The sequence below is a fragment of the Phoca vitulina genome, unplaced genomic scaffold (assembly GCF_004348235.1).
Source record: "Phoca vitulina isolate PV1807 unplaced genomic scaffold, GSC_HSeal_1.0 scaffold5, whole genome shotgun sequence".
NCBI classification, from domain to species: Eukaryota; Metazoa; Chordata; class Mammalia; order Carnivora; family Phocidae; genus Phoca; species Phoca vitulina.
The window spans coordinates 5,541,445-5,561,225 of NW_022589708.1; the positions used below are offsets into that span (position 1 = coordinate 5,541,445).

The 19,781-nt window shown below is 42.4% G+C and overlaps 1 long non-coding RNA gene across 1 annotated transcript; it reads right to left on the reverse strand.

Moving 5' to 3' along the window:
- Positions 1–3,473: 3,473 nt before the first annotated feature.
- On the reverse strand, positions 3,474–14,560 carry LOC116631486. The gene is made up of 3 exons (XR_004299189.1): positions 14,208–14,560; positions 10,741–10,827; positions 3,474–3,506 (listed from the first exon to the last, which is right to left on the reverse strand). It is a non-coding gene; the product is annotated as an uncharacterized LOC116631486 (long non-coding RNA).
- Positions 14,561–19,781: the final 5,221 nt, after the last annotated feature.

Below are 19,781 nucleotides of genomic sequence, written 5' to 3' on the forward strand. Positions count from 1 at the left end.
GGTCATGCCTCATCCAATGCGTCATCTACAGCAAGACCACGCTGATCGTTCTAGAACCTAACAATGACCAAATTGCTCCCCAGGCTAAAAGATTGTTCCGTGTTTCCTCATCACCTACAGACTGAAATCTAAAATTCTTTGTACAGCATACAAACCCCTGCCAATTCTTTAGCTTCAGATCCCCATGACCTGACCACTAATTTTTGTGAATGAATTTGTCAAATGCTACAGGTGATTTGGCGATTATTGGGAAAATCAAGAAGCTGTTCCTTTGCTTTAAGTCTTTGCATCTGTCATCCTGTCCTCTTAAAATGTGTCCTAGAACCACTACAACCCAACTCATGGGTTGCCTCCCCTGAGAGCCTGTCCCTCCAGTGGGTCTCCTTTGCTAGCATTCACCCAGGTGCTGCCAGGCCCCCCTTCTCTCTTCTCCCTCCAGAGCTGGCTGTGAAAGTGCTCACCACTTCATTCCAACTCTGACAATGGGTGTCATTTCCCCTCATGATCAATACAAGAGAAGGAATCTGTGGTCCTCACATTGTGATTCGTGCATAATTGGAACGTAATGAAATTTCGTTGAATTAAGGGAGGTCTTTCTTTGTTTCGCGCAGGAGTTTGGAGCCTACACCACATAGTCCCAGCTAACTGCCCTCTTCAAAATGCCATGACATCTGAAATTTGCTACCAATATTTCCCATCCCAGAGGACATGCAGACAGCAGGTGACAACATGCATGTCAAGATTAAAATATATAAGACTAAATTCACCACCTTTCAAGCCATCCAGCTTCCTGTCCCTTATTTCTTTCTTTTGTCAGTAACATTCCCAATCTAGAGACTTAGTATCTTGGGATCCATTAGATTCATCCTTCTGTTTGATCCCTTCCTTAACATTTACTATTCCTTGGTATTTCAGTTTTCAAAGTGGCCTCTGCCTGAAGTCTCCACCATGGGGCTGATCCACACAAATATACTGCAAGGTCTCTTTCATAAAGCCATTCCTTCATCCTGAACTTCAACATTTCTGTATGTATCTGACATTAAAAATTTCAGTCCTTTTATAATTTGCCCCCAAATTACAAATCCAACTTTATCCAAAGTAAATCCCCATAGTAAAGCTTTCTCCCTCTCTCTCTCTCTTTTTATTTTTTGAGTTAGTCTCATTCTTCCCAACAAAAACCATGTTCCCACCTGTGTTCATGTGGCTTCACACCAAAATAGCTTACTGCTTCTTTCATTGTTCACACAGAGCCTGCTCATTCCTCAAAGACAAACTCAAATTCTGCATTGTCCTTGATCTTGACCCTCTTGGAATTCTGGTATTATATGCCTTTAATGCACATACTATGCTTTATCACTACCTAAGTATGATTCGTGCCTTAGTCAGGGCTGCTACAACAAAATACCACAGATTGGGTAGCTCATAAACAACAGAAATTTACTTCTCACAGTTCTGAAGGCTGTAAGTCGAGGATCAGGGTCAGCACAGAGGGTGACCGCTCTCTTCTGGGTCACATGCAGACTTCTCACTGTGTCCTCACATGGTGGGAGGGAAAGGCCTGGGGAGCTCTGTGAGGTCTTTAAAAGTCACTGATATTCTTCAGGAAGCTCTCCCCTCATGACCTAAGCATGTCTCAAAGATCTCCTGTACTAACACCATCACCTTTGGGGGATGAGAACTTCAGCATATGAACTTGGGGGAGGGGGACACGCTCAGTCTGAAGCAGTTCAAGTGTTCTTTCTGGGGGTACTGAATACACTGCGTGTGTATGTCCGTGTGGGTGTGTATGTGGGTGTCTGTGAGGAGAGAGAATAGATATTCCATTGATTAGAAAAATAAAAATAAAGCAGCAGCTGGAGCTGTGTTTATTGCTCTGACTCTGGTGTGCTCTCCTTTAGATCCGAATCTTCACTGCACAAATCAGAGCTACACGAGTCATTAACACACAGCAAGTTGGGTAATTGATCCTCAGGAAGTGGCGAGCCCGATTTTAGAAGCTTTAGTTGAAATGGGTATTGCGTATAAATGGATAACTCTGCACAGATTTAGCTTCCTACTATTTCTGATTTGCTTTGACATACTTGGGGAAGGATGGGGGGCCTCGTCCTCACCCCCAACACACATAAATCATTTGTGTTGAGAGATGTTTCATTTGAGGAAAATCATTTGAGAGGCAAGGCCTACACTTGTGAAACGTTCGTATCTGGTCATGAAAATTGAGAAGACACATGAATGGCGATTCAGTAGCCATGGTGTTTGGGTTTAGATGGTAAGATATCCAGGTTCAGGGAGAGATCCAGTTCCGTGGCAAACAAAGGCAGGGTCATAAGTCAAAAGGATGTGGGTGACAATGGTTAGACCATGTCGTAAGGGAAAGTGATGGAGTTGACTTAGCACTACATCTTGGCGTTACCCAAAGCACTGGGAAACACTGTCTTTCATGAGCCTCCGTCTGTACCCCTTGTCCAATCATCTGTACATCAGCTGCTTCCCAGGCTTCTGGGGTGGTCTCTTGGGAATACACCCCACAAAGATTCCCTAAGTTCTGTGGGCCTGCATGATGGTAACTGTAGCCTTGATCATATTATATTTCTAGGACTCTTACCTGTTTGATGTTTATCAGGAAGGCTAAAAGGTACGCTTATGAATCAGCTAATAAATAGCTTCTTCAAATCTAGATGTCAATGATAGGATGAAATCAAAGTAATTTAGGCTAAAGAATTGGTACTTCAACTTTCATTAAATATCTTTAATTGCTTTTCTTTAATCATATGATATGCTTATCCATTTTGAAATGAAATGGAAAAGAAAAAAACAAAACAAAACAGTGCAGTACTCGGGAGTACAAGCTGTGGGTTAAAGTCCAGGATGCCTCAGGTACCAGCTCTGCAATCTCGGACAAATTACGTAATGATTCTGTTTTTCTGCCTCATCCCCTGTAAGATAGTGAGGATGTGGGCCCTTCCCTCTGGAAGCCATGTTGTGTTGAGTCAGGAAGGGAACACAGGTGTGGTAACACCTGGCATAGAGCTGGGTGAGGTACCGCAATCATAATATTATTACAGACCCACAAAACACCTTCTAACTCACCTTGGTCGTCAAGGCCTCATATATACAAGGAAGATTACATCTAGCAAATAATCCTCCTGACCACCTTCAATGAGTTTGCTGTCTAGCTTTCACCTTCTATTAGCTTTTTTGTTTAATATCAGTTACTGGCCCCAGTTCACAGAGCAAGTAGCAAACCTGCAATTGAAGATGGGCCTTATGTGCTCTTTCTCTTGACCACTTCTTACAGTTTTTCTTTTCAAACTATAATTAATTGTAGGGGCACCTGGGTGGCTCAGTCGGTTAAGCATCGGACTCTTGATTCGGCTCAGGTCATGATCTGAGGGTCTGAGATCGAGTTCCGAGTTGGGCTCTGCACTCAGCGTGGAGTCTGCTGGAGATCCTCTCTCTCCCTCTTTCTGCCCCTCCCCCTGCTTGTGTAGGCTCGCAGTCTCTATCTAAAACAAATAAATAAATCTTTAAGAAGAATTATAATAATAAATTATTATAAATAATAATGTTATAATATTTATAAATAAATAAACTATTATATATTTATTATAGAATAAATAAAATAATAAATTATAATGAATTGTAATGATAATGTATATTGAAGAGTTCAGTGGTAACATGTAATTAGCCTTCGAGGATCAGCATTAAAGATGGGAAGGATGTAGAGGTCAGGGTTGTGGATGCCCCAGTGGAGAAGTGTTGAACGGGAAAGGCAAGATGGAGGCTCCTAAGCCAGCTTCGATTATCCTGGTATGTCTTCATCTGTGTGTTAGTTAAATGAATGTAGATATTTATAAAACTTCATCATGCTGTACACTTAAAACTTGTACCCTTTACTTTATCATGTTATCTTTCAAAAAGAGAGCTTAAAAAGTCAACGAAGTATCTGAGAAAATTGTACAGAGCATACAGTATTTTGTAATGAATGCACGTGTTCATAGTTCTCATTCTACTGAATATGGGTTAGTTTTAGATCAGGAGCTTACACTTTACCACATTTATACATAGTAAAGAGGAGATTTGGCAATTATTTGTTTGAATTAACATAGACAGCCAAACTTGAGCAGAAAAGAGATAAGATTTGGAAGACCGACCCATTGTAGATCAAACATGGTACCCTGAAGCTTGATGTCGGAGATACACCCTCTGCCCATGGGGGCAGGTTAACCAGCAGCCACACACCCAGCCTCAGAAGTATCCCTGGTATCCCACACGAGCATCGTCACCTCAGGCCTGTGGACTCGGCCACATGCTTTCTGAGCAGCCACACACCCAGCCTCAGAAGAGGGACCTGGGGGCCAGGCCATCTTCCTTCCAACTAGACGGCTTCGACATGAAAATCGAGGGACATGGGCAGTTCACAGGGAGCTTCACCTGTGTGTCCCCAACAGCACACAGATGAGACTCTTTTCTTAGGCCAAAGACCAGAGCTAATGATCCCCAGGGACTAAAGGAGAAAACAGCAAGTTCATTGCCTTCTACAACCCACCCTGTATGTGAACTAAACTGGGATTTGGAGCCAATTCCTTTCCTCCTCAGGAACCTCAGTGAGGATTACCCTCAACAGGTCAGCATTAAAAGCACCCGGGGAGGGGGAGGAGGGCAGGCCAGAGGAGTGACCATAGCCGCTCTGTATTAGCACTTTTTGCATGCCAGCACCCAGCTAAAGGGTTGCCTTTAAATCTCAAGACTACCCTGTCTCAGCAGTCATTACCTTCGTGTTACAGAGAAAAGGTCAAAGCCTAGGAAAGCTACAAAAGACCAAGTCAGCAAGTGCTGAAGGGAGGAGTTAGTGGGGGAATGGGACATGTGGGGTGGCAGTGGAGACCCCAACCTGTCCCGGGAGAGCCTCTGGAGCTAAGAGGATCCTTCAGACTTGTCACCAACTGACACAAGGAAACTGGCCTTTCTATACCCCACCCTCGACCAGTCCCTAGGTGGGGTCTCCCTGGGGTAGGGGCACAGCCTCAGCCAAGGCAGCTTCCCTGTGTGAGGGGCATCCCTGGTGCAGTTGCCTAGAGTTGCCTTAGCAAATTACCACAGACTTGTGTGCACGCCCTATAGATATGCCCATGTCCTAAGCCCTGAAAACCATGCCCTTATTTGGAAAAAGAGTCTGCAGATGCGAACAAGTGATGGATCTAGAGATGAGATCCTTCTGGATTATGTGTGCCCTAAATCCAATAATAAGCATCCTTACCAGAGACACTCAGAGGAAGATATGGAAAGAGGAGAAGGCCATGGGAAGATGAAGAGAGATTGGAGCAGTGTGGCCACAAGCCAAGGAGCTCCCAGGGCCACCAGAAGCTGGACGAGACAAAGAAGGCGTCTGCCCCAGGGCATTCAGGGGGGGAGCACGGCTCTGCCGGACACCGGATCCCGGACTTCCGCCCTCCAGCACCATGAGGGATGCACTTCAGTTGTTTATGTTTCTGTCATAAATGCTTGTCACCATGATAGGTGATGGCCGCCCCGGGAAAGGGAGAGGTTGGGAAGCATCGAGTGGAGCCCTCAGCAGGCTGACGGCCAGCGGGGGGGGGGGGGGGGGGGGGGCGGGCAGTACCTTGGTTTCAAAAGGAAGGACCCGAGGAGTGTACCTCAGCACCCACCACACCACCGCTGCTGGCTTCCTTCTTTCTGTCCTTCCTGTCTCTGTGAGCCCCCCACCAGTATCTACCTTTCACACCGCACCCCTGGATGGGGTGCCAACAGTGCTAGGACAGTGTCGGGCTGTGGGCAGACCTGCTATGAAGGCAGCAGTAACTGCCCACAGCTGGTGCACAGAATGGTAGACCAGTAAGACACGTTGAAAAGCCTCCAAGAGCTTTTTGGGGACATCCTGACACTGTCTCATCCACAACCGAAGGAGGAATGTAGCCTGAGGGGCAGCTCGAGGCAAGAGTGATCTTTGATTGAGTCCTGGGAAGGAGCAGACTGGGTGAGGAGGGAACAATCTGGAAGACAGGACAGGAGGTGTGAGTAGCAGGTCTGGGCATGAACCTCCAAGGCTGGAGCGAGGAAGGAGCCCACAGGGAGTGGCTCGTGGACTTCTGTGGCTGGGCTCCTCCAAATGCAGTCATGGTCCGGCAGCCGACCTCAGGCAAGCTCCCCAAAGTGAGCACACGGGGACCCGTGCAGGGTCAGCATGTCTGAGGGCATCCACGTCCCCCACAAACCTGTCCTGTGAATCCTGTTGCTCTAACATTCTGTGAGAACTCACAACCAAGCACACTTTTCATTTTTTAAAATAAGAAAATGATTTCAAACTCTTCCTATTGACAATGTAACTGCCATATAGAGAAGTTAGCAAGGGGTGCCTGGGTGGCTCAGTCGGTTAAGTGGCTCCCTTCAGCTCAGGTCATGATCTCGGGATCCTGGGATTGAACTCCAGCGTGGGGCTCCCTGCTCTGCAGGGAGTCTGCTTCTCCTTATCCCTCTGTCCCTCCCCCCACTCATGGTCTCTCTCCTTCAAATAAATAAATTAAATCTTAAAAAAAAAGAGTAGCAATTTGTTACAAAAACAAGTCTAAGTTTTAAATCTTCTCTTTCATGGATACGCTATTCACATATATAGGTATGTATGGATATCCTACTCATCCACATCTCTGTATTTTACACATATAAAATCTTTACCATTAGTCTCTCTCTGAGTCAGTGTAGGTGTCCTGGTTAGTTTTAACAATGCGCAGATAAAATATGATGATCTTTTTTGCGATCGTATTTGAATCTCTCCACGTAGATATAAACGTAGGAATGCAAGCAGGATTTGTCTTCTTCTGCATTCCGAGCCCAGGGCCTGTGTTGACAGTGGAGGGAAGTCAAGAGGACCAATGGTGGTGAAGACGTAGAAGGCTGAGCAGCGGGGAAGGTCACCCCTGCGTGGACACATCCTGAAAGCCGGCACCGCTCAACGTCCATCTCACTCCTGCTTCGGAAGGCACCTGCAGCATCGGCTTCTGGAAGCCGCCGAAACCAGTGCACACCTGGCTTCTGTTCGGTGCACAGAGAGCAGCATCGAGGGGAGTGGGGGCAGGAGGGGGGCTTTGAGCAGAGCCGGCCTGCATGCCCGGCCGGTCAGAAGTGGGGGCGCAAACCCCTGCTTCGTCAATAGACTCCTCGGGCTTGCCGTGCTCCCTGCACTTGTCCACAAAAGCTGCCACGCCAGGCCTATTGTGCAATTCTCCTCTGGTGGGAACTTCGGCCTTGCGAGCAAATGGACTAGCTTAGCTATTAAGTGTCAATCAAAGCAGCTGGGGGAGTGTTACAAGTTTAATTAATTTGCGTAGTTTGGGTTTTTTGTTGTTGTTGTTGTTTTTTGGTTTTCACTCTGTGCTCACTCTAGTTCATTTTAATGTACTACATTTAGGTGAACAAAATTCCACATGCTTTTATCACTGGGCTTTCTTTTTTTTCTTTGTCTTTTTTCTTTCCTTTGCTTGTGTGTGTGTGTGTGTGTGTGTGTGTGTGTGGCCCTGGCAACAGCCTCAGATCCTGGGTGTAGATTCTTGTTCGCGGGTTTCTCGCACGGTGCACGGGCACTTACCGATACCTGTGAGAACTCAACTGGTGTGGGGACAGATTCCGCAGAAGGAGTGGTCATCAGAGCCTCGCCTGCCGGGCACTTTGCTTTCTCCCAGTATCCGTCACCAGTCCAGTCATGAGTGTGGCTTTGAAGAGGAATCCTGGGGAAGCAACTAAGTAATCAGTGATCACTCGTTCTCTCCTTCTCAAAGGGGAAAAAAACATGATGTAAAGACTAGGAAGTATACATCAGGAGAATGATTCCTTCAACATTGCTTCCGTGTTCCACTTCCTCAGTTGACACAGAGAACAATAGGAAGAACATTTATGGATGAGGCCCAAAAATCTCCAGGATTTGTAGCTCACCGTGGACCCTGTTCACATTTCCTTAGTTATGTGCGTGAACTGTGAGAACCTTCCCTTTCCTTGAACGTACGGAGACAAAGGTGCATCCAGCAAGGGGTCCAGCTGAGCCCAGAGACAGCATTCACCTGAAGAGCATGTTTCCAGGGAGCAAGGGCCCTGTCCCACCATCCCTTCACCGGATCAAGTCTCCTGTTCCTAGCCAACTGGATTTCTCAGACCCCGGCCTCAAATGTCCACCTTTTGTTTACAAAATATTATCTATATAAAGACAAAAAGGAGGAAAATAACAGGAAAGCAAGCATTCTTAGCCTTGTCAGATAAGTGCAAAATTGGCTTTTATAAGCTGGAAGGAAGCTGCTTTCAGGGTGTCCGAGGAAATCTGCACAAGGACAATCTATTTTCGTATTCCAGCATCGAAGCAGTGCACCTAAAATGGATACAAATCATCTCCTGTGTCTGAAAAACACACACGATCCAACGGGAACCTCCAAGACAACTGTTTAGATTTTTTTTTTTAACAATAGTGTACAGTCCCAAATAACTTGAGCGGTGTGATTCCAGCTAATAGGAGAGCAGAGGAAGAGGGGTCTATAAAGAAGAGCTCCAGGCAGAAATACCAGGTGGGGAGCATGAAGGAGTTTCCTCAGAGGAAAGGCTCAAAAAAGCATTGCCCTCAGTGCCCCCTGTCTCCCTGCCTTCCTGCCCACGGCCACGGCCACGGCCATGGCCACGCTGGGAGGAGCCCAGAGTGTTAGCATTATGGCCACTTCCCATCGCAAGTACCCGCTGGGAAAAATCCCAACCCTATGCCCAGCAACACAGGGTTGGTTAAATAAAGCGTAATGTCAGTTTTGAAAAAAGCAATGGCATCAGAAAATATTCTTGTTATAGTGTAGAAAAGCAAATGACACAAAGGATCCCTCTGGAAGACTACTGGCATTGGTAGATCAATAGAGCTACCTCAAGACAGACAGGTGCACAGAAAAAGGGTTGAAATCAGGCAAACCAGCAGATGAGGAGATTACAGCCAAGTGCTGTTTTCTTTCCATTTTTCTCTGCATTTTTAAAAACATTTTTCTATATTGAATATATACCGGCTATTATTTTTTAAATTTCTAGGGGTTCTTTTGTCCTCCCAGCACACAGAGCTGCTGTTGCTATTCCTCTTAGAAATAATTTCTTTTATCAACACCAAACTTTTCATCTCCTCGTTTTCAAAGGAACATTAAATTCATGCACATGATGGCTGTCCTGTATTAATAAACAGTCGCTTTATTGATAATAAAGAAATTGGCTGAGTAACTTATTTTCCACTTTAAGGATTGTTTTACTATTTTTTGTGACTCGACCTGAAGAAAAGGTATTAAGTGGGTATTGGTTTCATCGAAGTTTAACAGAAGATTAGAAGGAAATCACATGTTTCGGAACTTTCTTCATGTTCCATGTTGATTCAGTGTCACCTTTATGTTGAAGTGAACACGTCCACGTGTACGCACGTGCATCCAAAATGCCAAAAATTTCAGTCATTTCTAAAAATGTATATGCAAAGCTATGAGTTTTAAAACCATTATAATAAAACAACAGGCATGGGCAATAAATATGAGTTTCCTATTGCATGAACTATTTCTTCCGAAAAGCTAAGGCATTTCTTCAAGTATCATTTAATCAGACGTGGCACCTCCTACACTCTTACAGATTTACCTTGACTAGCGGGTGTGGAAATATGGAACCCACGTGGTGTGCGCATCACGTACAGAACTACAAGTCACCCACCAGATCTGTAGGAAGCAACTCGATTTTCAAAACGTGTTCCATTTAAACACTTGTAGAATGAGCCACGACGTCAAGGTGACTGGACGAGAACAAACAGCCTCTCACTCCTGGCACTCATGTGAAGTTGTATTTTCTTCAAATATTTATTTTGTTTCCACTTGCCAAGATATTGTTTTGGGGGAAAATAAGAAAATAAAAGGTCCTTTGTGACAGGCAGCCGCAGAGAGTAAGATGAAATCTCTCAGCCTGTTAGTGTCATGATATCCATCCTAAGTTCTTCATCAAGTTTGTTTTCATTCTCGATGCAACACCGATCCCAAGCGAGAAAATACTTTTATTCCCAATATTCCAATTACTTTGCTGGTTTCTATTTAGTGCTTCTTCCCTCTGTTTCTCCACCTTGATTTCCTCCTATTTTTCATCCTGACATGCCCACAAATGATTGTTAATATGCTTTCTAGAATTTGGCTTCTAGTTGCATTTCTTTTCAGCTAATAGCTTGGAGTAGGCAAGCATGAGCCCATAAAAATACAATCTTTAATCTTAAGGACTTCCTGTCCAGAAAGGCGTCAGAGCAGACCCAACGGCACCAGGCGAGCAGCATGACCTGCCGAGGCTCCCAGTGTGGATAAACAACACTGATTAAGAATTACACTCTGTTAGGGATATTCTCGGGGTTTCTGCATCAGAAACAGTCATCTTGCCTATGCTGAAATTTCAGTTTGTTTCCCCGGGAATAAAATGAAGCCTGTTCAGAGGGTGAATGCCGCAGAGTGTTGGATTTCCCTCCCTGGGTTAGAGAAACACAATAACTCTGTTATGGGCCTTCCCTCTGGTACCTAGAAACCACCAGAAGGGCGGGGAGGACCGTTTTATTCAGGCCCAGCTGTTAGTTTTTCTTGTAGCTCTAGGGTCCTGACACATTTGCCCAGTCGCTACCCCCTTAGCTTTTTAAAGGTCTCACAACGTCCCTCTGTGCCACCAAGGAAATGGTTCAACCTCAGCCCTGTGCTTACGTACCCCAGGCTGTAGCGGGCATCTTGACATCATGCCAATCTACGACTTCCCACCTCTCTGCAGCATCTCACTTTGGATTCTCTCCTCCGCCTGTGAGAAACAGATACTCCCCTGAAAACAATGGACTGTAAATGGAGAACAGTTAAGAATCAACATCAGTTTCTCATAAATCTAATTTCCAATTTCCCACCAGTCTGGGCTCTGTGTACAAAGTCGAACACACACTCCCCTGTGGGAATTGCTCGCTCGTGTTAGGAGACCCACTTTGACTTTTTTCAGCTGGCTTTTCTCCTTGGTGGAAAGAAATACTATAATGCAGCAGAGGGACTGTAGAAAGGAAGTTATTAGAAATGGGTGGATTTATTGTAATTTCTTTTTTTCTATCCTGGCTGGGTGTGGGAGGGAAGATATACTTGTCCATAGCAAATGCATACGAACATTTTTCCATGCTAACTTGCAGCTGCCTGGCTGAAGTCTACATTTTTATCATTCTGTAGAAAACTGCAGTAAATGTATCTAAAAGAAAATCTGATGATATGAACTAATCATTCATGAGATTAACCTAAGAATATTTTACTCATTTTGACTCAACAGGAAAATATAAAATAAGATCCTGTATTTACTAATAAAAACAAAACATCACACAAATATTGGAGTGAACATAGTACAACTTGTAACTGAAAATGGTCCTTAAACAGTTTGTTGTCATTGCAAGATCAGATTCAGTGTGAATCCTTTATGTTTGACTTCTTAGGCGCCAACTCACTTTACTGAGATATTTTATTTATAAGTAGTGTATGTTATTTCTATTTGGTTGAAACCCTTTTCTTACTATTGGGACAACAAATGAAAGTATTCGATGCCAAGATCTAAGAAATGCAGGTGTCTTCTTTTAAGTCACTATTCCTTTAAGATCCTTGTCATCCCACCTCTTCAAATCATATGGTAGGATTAATGCTTCTTAAAAGCCTATGAGGAGATGTCAACATTTAGGTCTATGGGCACAAATAAGCTTTCTCCTGCAACATCTCTACCAGGATGGCTCAGCTCTAGTGCTCATGGGATCGTGTAGCAGTTAATGGTTCACACAGGTTCTAGATCTGAGTATAAAAAGTTTTGATAATGACTTTAATGCCAATAAAAACCTGTAGCTAGAAAATAAAATACAGAAAGTGGCTTATCTGCTAACCTTTATCTTTCAAAATAAAGAAAATCTTGCTCATGTGGATGTGCCCTGACATTTAAAAAAATCCCCTTGAGGGCACCTGGGTGGCTCAGTTGGTTGGGCGACTGCCTTCGGCTCAGGTCATGATCCTGGAGTCCCTGGATCGAGTCCCGCATCGGGCTTCCTGCTCAGCGGGGAGTCTGCTTCTCCCTCTGACCCTCCTCCCTCTCATGCTCTCTCTCTCATTCTCTCTCTCTCTCAAATAAATAAATAAATAAATCTTTAAAAAAAAAAAATCCCCTTGAAAATTCGTTTCTGTTCTCTGTGTTAATAGTAAGGAAGGTTAAAACTTTAAAACGAAAGAAAAGTGGTGAGAGTAGAGAGAAGTCAGGACAGCACCTGGGAGCCCTGCACCCCCACCTTGACCAGACCAACATGCCAGCAACAAATCACTTCCCTTCTCTGGGCCTCAGTATCCCCTTCTGTGAGTCTCCTCTGGATGCAGGAGGGCCATGCCAGACCCAAGGGCAACGCTCATCCCGCACACCTGGCACGTCCCAGCAGCTCTTCACACACTCAGTCCTTCAATACGCCCAAACCCCATGAGGCACACACTGTTGGATGAGGCCGCTTGGGCCCAAAGAGACAGAGCTCCAACTGAAATCCAGACCAACGATAGGACTGAGCGGTTGACCATCGCACTGGCCCGCCTTTTGATCTGGGGCTCTAGCTCTCATTTGAAAGGGAGTCAGAAAACACATTGTTGGCAAGAAAGGTCCATGAGGCATGTGTACAAATCGGGGCGACTACTCTGTTCACACTCTAATCTCACCTTCCCGCAGTCTGCGTCTGGGGTGGGGAATGCCATCCTACCCAGAGGCATCCTACCCTACCCAGGGCTGGGCGCAGGTGCACTTTCAAGAGCAATGCCAGGGTTGAATGACCAGATTCCACCGTCTTATCCTGAGCCTTTAAGTTGCAGAAATTGGACTTAAAAATAAAAAGGTATCGAATGCCTCGAGGTGATCATCCTTATAATAGCAAATTTTGCACTTTCAAGACTGACAGGGAAATTGTTGCCTCCACCCAAGAGCCACTGTGGTCATTTATGAAGGAGCTGTTCAAACTTTCTTTGTCTCTGCCATGGTGTTCACAGTCTTGTGCAAGATTTACACGAAGTAGATTTTTAAAAAAATAGCAACAATGCAGCTCATATTTTATCCGCATTAGTAAACACATGATAACACCTGCAGCCGGCTGGTTTCCTCCACTCCCAAGTTCTGAGGAGAATTTCAAAACACCTGATGTTCCTGGGATGACTCCAGTCTGGTTTTCTGAAAGCTACAAAGCCATCGACTTTAAGAAAAGCCTACTCATGGTCTACTATTTTTCTCGTGGACTCTAGAGTCAGTATCTAAAACTCAAAACTATTTTCATCAATTTGTGTTTCTTTTCAAAGATTTGGAAATCATGGTGCAGATGCTCTTTTTTCCCCCAAATATGTTTTTACACAAAGACTTTAATATCTTAAGCTTGGATTAATTCATTTGTTTGAGTTGCTTATAGATTATGAGGATAATTGCTTGAAGATATAGGAATTGAGAAAATAAATAATATTTTTCTTTCCATTAAATACTTAATTTTGGGGCAAATAAACCTTATGTTAGTGCAGCCTAGTCACATAGGAAGACTGTTTTAAGACGTGCTCTACAACAGCAAAAAGGAGACGAGACACATTTGGCTCTTAAAATACTTATAAATTCACTAATCTTCAAGGCTATTCAAAACCCCATTTCAAAATTTCAGCCCATAGATGGAGAAAAATAATGTAAAAGCTAAACTGAATTCCATTTGTTGGCCCCAGAGTTTTATTCCAGCCAGGGTAAAAGAAAATCAAGAGATTTCAGATCCAAATTTATTGATTTATTCATTCACTCTTAATTTAGCAACTATTGATTGAGCTCTAGTATGTGACAGTATTCTGGAAACTTCTGGAAACTGTCATTAACATATTATTGACCCCAGAAGTCTTCTTGGTTCCTGATGCATTAGTTGTACCTTTGGTGAAGCTGAATGTCATTAGTCAGCTTGATTACCTAGATGACCTCCAAAAAAAATTCATAAAAAAAATTCTATTTATTAACCTACTATGTGCTGGACACTTTTCATTCATTGTCACGTATCTCTACAACAATTCTCAGGAGTTTCAGGCATCGCTGTCCCACTTACAATTAATGAACCTGTGTCTTAGGAAATTCTGCTCAACGTCTCACAGATTAAATGGCAGAATGGAACTTGAACTCACCGTTGACTGGCTCTGAGGTCCCGTCCCCATTCAGGGCACCGCATTGTCTCATAGGGAAGGGATACAGCTCTCCATCGAAGCAAGCAGGCAGTTCAGATCTCTGAGTTCTTACAGAAAAAAAAAGTGCACTCTTCCATTTTAATGTTGGTATTGATTTTTCTTTAATGAGTTACAGTTCAAGCATTTTGTTTTCAGAAAATGTAACTATAAATTCCTATAGGCCAGTATCTGCCAAAACTTACCAGAGATACCCGGTAATTCAAGGGACAATCTAAGGGGCATGTGATTTACCCGTTCCTCTGGATTGTCTAAGCCATATTCCTGAAAAACGATATCATCAAAACCCGAACAACTAGATTATATTATCTTCTCTCTCTTAGAGAAAGTTCTTAACACAAGTTGAAATTTAATATAATGTCCTGAGGTTTGAAGGGATAGTCTAGAAGGCTTTCATCAGAAAAATTCACTCATTAAACAAACCTTTACTGAGTTTATGCTTTATACCAGCCCTGTGTCTGAAATACAATGCTGAACAAAAGTTTATTTGGCCTCTATTCTCATCAAACTTACATTCAATGACTGCAAGATACAGAAAATGCTCGCGTACAAATTACCACTCTGCTAAGTACTTTGAAGGAGAGAAACATGATGCTTTAAGAGTGGATTATGATAGGGTTTGACCTAGGCAGGAAATTCTCCTACAAAACCATAGTCAAAAATAATCCTGCAAAATATAAAACTATCTGTTTTTGTTAAGATTCATATATGAAACATTCTTTGTAAAATTAGATCAATTAAAATATGTTTCAAAAAATATGTTTCACTACTTGGTTGTGTGTGTTTTTTGCAGTAATTTTTTTTTTTTTTTTTTGCCTTTCATCTGACAAAGACCAACTCTAATCTAATCTAATTTAATCTTGTCCTTAAAACTTACTTTCTAGATCCTCATAGAATCTAAGTTTGCTGTTCAACAGTATTAAGGTATATCATTTCTCTTTGTCACTTTAGCTTTGTTCTCCTTATATTTTAATCGCTCTGTTTTAGATATGCTTTAACATTTAATATGCCTCAAACTTGTTTTTTGTAAATTGTTAAGTATAAGTAAAGAGAAATGATTAATAAATTGCTTATTTTTAATTCTCACCACATTTGTTGCCGGCTTTTACATTTTTTTTTTTTTTTTTTTTTTTTACTGCATCCCTGGTTGAACCTAAACTAAGAGCTGAAAGTTCCTCTGGATTCTTGAGAAGATTTCAAAGGAGCATTAATGGGTGAATTTGCAACAAACCTCAAGGCAGTAAATATCCTGGAATTGTTGAGAACAAAGGTCTTAAATACCCTTCAGGAGAAAAAGTAAAAATTCACAACAGTCTTTCACTTTTCAACTTTCTACCACAAGGCATGGAACGTGGAATTAAAATGCCTCGCCATTTATTCAACATTCCACCTTACGCTAGATTCACGCAATCTGATCACAACCAACTGCTTAGTGACACCTTGCCCTCCCAGATTTGGGCGGTGAGAGAGAAGGGAAGCCCAATTCTGCCGCTGGTACTCCCGCCGCTGACAAAGTAGCATCAACATCCACATCTTCCATACGGAGAAGCCTGACCAAGAGCCAACATCGGGGGCGCACGCACGCACACCTTACACCGCTCATGCTTTGAGAAATGTCCTCCGAGGAGGTTCTTCCTACCAGACAATTACACGTGTTGTTTGAGCGTTACATTGGTCACATGAGCTTTTGTGCCTGCCTGCTTCACTATCTAGCCCCTTTACTAAAGGAATCTTTTATATAATACAGTTAGTGACCCTTTTGATTTGTTTCCCAATGGTTTATTTTTTATTTTTATCCTTTAGCCTTAGAAGTTCTGATTGTCCTTACAGAAAGATCTTCTGCTGACTTTGTGAGATATGCCAATTAAAGAAAAAAAAAAATCCTTTCCCCCTTACATAACAAAAATACTTAAAAATATTTGTTGTACTTGGTGGATACTCTATTCCAAAGCCTCAATATCCAAATCTGCAAAATGACAATGATTTTTTAATTAAAAAATTAAATGTATGTCTATACAACATCAATAAGATCAGGAAAGTTCAGGCAGCTGCAACCCATCTCATTCCTTATGTTCTCCTTCTCCCTTCTTAAAATTATATTTTGGTCATTGATTTGGAGCAGTGAGAATGTGTTCCAGTTAATCTCGGGGAGCATGGAAGATACTGTGTCAATGAAAGATTCAGGTGTGAGTTGGATATTTACACAGAAGCATAATGGAAACATTTTAGTTAAGCAAATTTTTTTCTATTCCAACCAGTCTTCATTGTGTCACAAAGCAGATGGTCATCGTTCTAACTCCCTTTTGTATTGGATATAAATGGGGACTATCTTGAAAATGAATTGGTCACAATAATATACCTAGTCACGTTGCTAACTTACTCAAATAGTCTTTTTTGTGCCATTATTTTATATTGTACATACCTTTATCTTTGTCATGAAAACTTACAACTACAGAGTAAAATAATTATTGTCCATTTGCTTAGTAAAGATTAGAAAGATGAACTGACCCAAATTATATTCAGATTGAAAGTAATGAAGAAGAAGCAATGCCTTCATTGGTCCTACCTTAGTTCAGCTTTTTAAAGCAAAGAAACCAGCTACATGGAATGCGGCCTGGGAGCTGAGTTGCCGCAGGACCATACAGACATTCACATTTCCAGTTTAAGTGCACCCCAACCAACTACAGTAAGTCCTCAGAGAAATGAGACATTTCTGCATTATCTACATTTACCTCTTTCTTCTAGGTCATCTGCCTTTCCCCCCCTCAAATGTCACTTTTGCTTCCAAACGTAGCTGTACTTGATAATTAGTTATATATTTTAGAGGACGTAAAAATGGTCACTGGGATGCCCTTCCAGCCAACATTGGAACACCAAAGACTAACCATCAGTCTTTATGTCTAAATCCACGGTGACTTAAATCAAGTAGAAGGAAGTTTCCAAAGTCTTCCAATCAAGGTACAGCTCTGGTGCTTGAAAAACTTCAGTAAATCTGCCCCCAGACAAACATCTCTTCATTTTCAACTTCTCTGCAATGAGGTGTGTACTGCCCAAAAGCTTTCTCCTCTTGAGTTTCTCTCTGGAGGATTTGTGTTTCTCTTGTGTCAGGAAAGTCGAGCTATCTTCCTTCCTGGCTACACAAAGTTCATTAGTGTGACTCTAGCTTAATCACACTGTCTAGCATCGTGTCATTGGTAGGTGACCTTTGAGAAATGACCTAAGAGCTCTAGGCAAAGCTTTTCCTAGGAGAGCAGTAGAGTTGTTCACCCATGGATCAACTAAGAAAAAAAAAATGGACCTCAAGGGCATTAAGGCAAAAATAATAAAGTTAGGGAACATGGAGAAGAGTTGCACATGAGGAGAGAATAATGCAGCTCACCTCAGACAGTTCAGAGTGCCTCATGTTGGCCTCCAGGGCAAGGTGTCTTATCAAGTCAATCTACGAAAATGAAATATATCCCAGATGAATGAAAAATAATACTTTTGGAAAAGAATAATCTAAGAAGTCAATAAGGAAAATAAACTCAGCTGTGGTGACAAAAAAAAAAAATTGAGGTGACAGTGAAGAACAAATTGTTGGTGACAAAATGGTAATAATAAACAAAATGGTAGCCAGCCCATCACACACCGGTGTAAGAGTTCCTTTTCTAGGAATGGAATTGAATATCAAAGAAATGTCAATAGATGCTCATTGATGGTCTCTTGTGAGATACTCTTCCCAGAATGATACTTCTTATGCCTGTTTCTCAGACTTTCTCACTTTTAAAACTTTCTAACCTCTTTTGTTTAAATGCATACTTTGCTGTCAGATCTTTTCCATTATGACAGCATCTTTTAAATATTTGAAACCTTACCTAAATGAGATTTCTAATGGGAGGCACTAACGATCCTGGTTTGGCAAATCCTCCTTTGTCATTCGCTGTTTTCAAATCAAGTACGAATTGGATCAAAAAGCGCCAACTGCTGGAATTGAAAACTGTTGTATTTCTGTGAAAATCCGAAGGGCAAACAAAGATGTGTAAGCGAGGTAAAGGTGATTTTACGCAAAGGATGTTTTCCAGCTTACTGCAAGGAGCTAATAAATGCAGGTCTTAAAATTCACTTAGAGTGACCCAAGAAAAATGTTAAGCTTCGATTAAGCACAGTGAGTCTTGCTCACCAGTAAAATTAAAATAAAATAGTTGATATCCTGGAAGTGCCTAAGTAGTTAGCTGCTATAGAAAATTAACCAAGAGGATAACAGCCCCCAAGAACCTTATGATATAAACAAATGGACAGAGAGAAAGCCTCCATTTTTATGAGAACACGGGAGGAGGGAAAATGGATACAAACACCAGAGGTTCCTTTTCTAGCAAGCTAACATGTTTGAGCACGGCACTGAAGACGGCTGAGTGCATTCCCCCACCCTGTAGTGTAAGACTGGCCGACCATGGTCTGGGGAGCAATGGTGGACCCAACTGAGGGACAGATGTGAAATTACGTACAGTTGTTTCCACAAGAAAATAAAAAAGAGGGATTGAGGAAGAGACCACAACTAACAAGAGACAGGACAAATAGAAGGCCCTATGTGAAGAAAGCAGACTGGAGAACTGAGGTAATCCCAGATTTCTTCCTACGTAAGGACTGTGGTTGGGTGGGAATCATTCCAGCCATGGGCTTCTGTGGGTAGTGTGGTGCCTACACACCTCTTAATTTTTTGTTTCTGTTGAAAATCTCCCAGCTACCCTATTTCTCTTGCCACTTCTATAGCGCTCCTTGAAAATAGCATTTAAAAGAAGGAATAACAAGCTGGCACGTCCAATTTTGGGTGAAGACCGATGATTGCCTTACAAATGTAAAGTTTTTGTGCCAGTGGAGGAACCAAAAGATTGAGCCCTAGAGGAAGTTGGAAATCCTTGGGGCTTTTGAAAGTTGGAAGGAAGATAAAGAAATAAACTTGCGGCTCTATTTAAATAAAAAGTATTGTCGGGCAGAACCCTGACCTTTGCAAAAGTCCCACAGCAAGAGGACTGAGTCTACTTGGAATGAATGGCTCAGTTAAGTGAAGGAAAGTCTGGCAGACAATGGTTTTAATTATTCTTCCTACGTACCATTCTGCCGGCACTTTGCCAAGTGTATTTCCAAAGAGAAAATGCAAACACAAAAATAAGATGCAAATGGTTCTCAAGTGTACTAGTATGTCTTACAGAAATGTTCTGGGACTTTATTCATGTTTTTAAATTTGCTACTTGTCCTTAAAAGCCATCATGTTTTTCACAACTCTCTTAAGGTCGAGCTCTTGAAACTTCTTCAGCTCTATGAGGGGCTGTCTCCATTTCGCTAAATGCGTTTTCTCAGAAATTCTGATGACTTTACCATCAACTTAAACTTTGAGGTTCAATGTCAAATGGAACGGTAGAACCCTTTCTATAGGATGTGTAAAAATCGAAATTCAAACATTAACTAAAGATGTGGTTTCCAAAAGGTTAGAAAGAGGAGATGAGACATGTAACAGATTCCAGTGTCAAGAGTAACTAT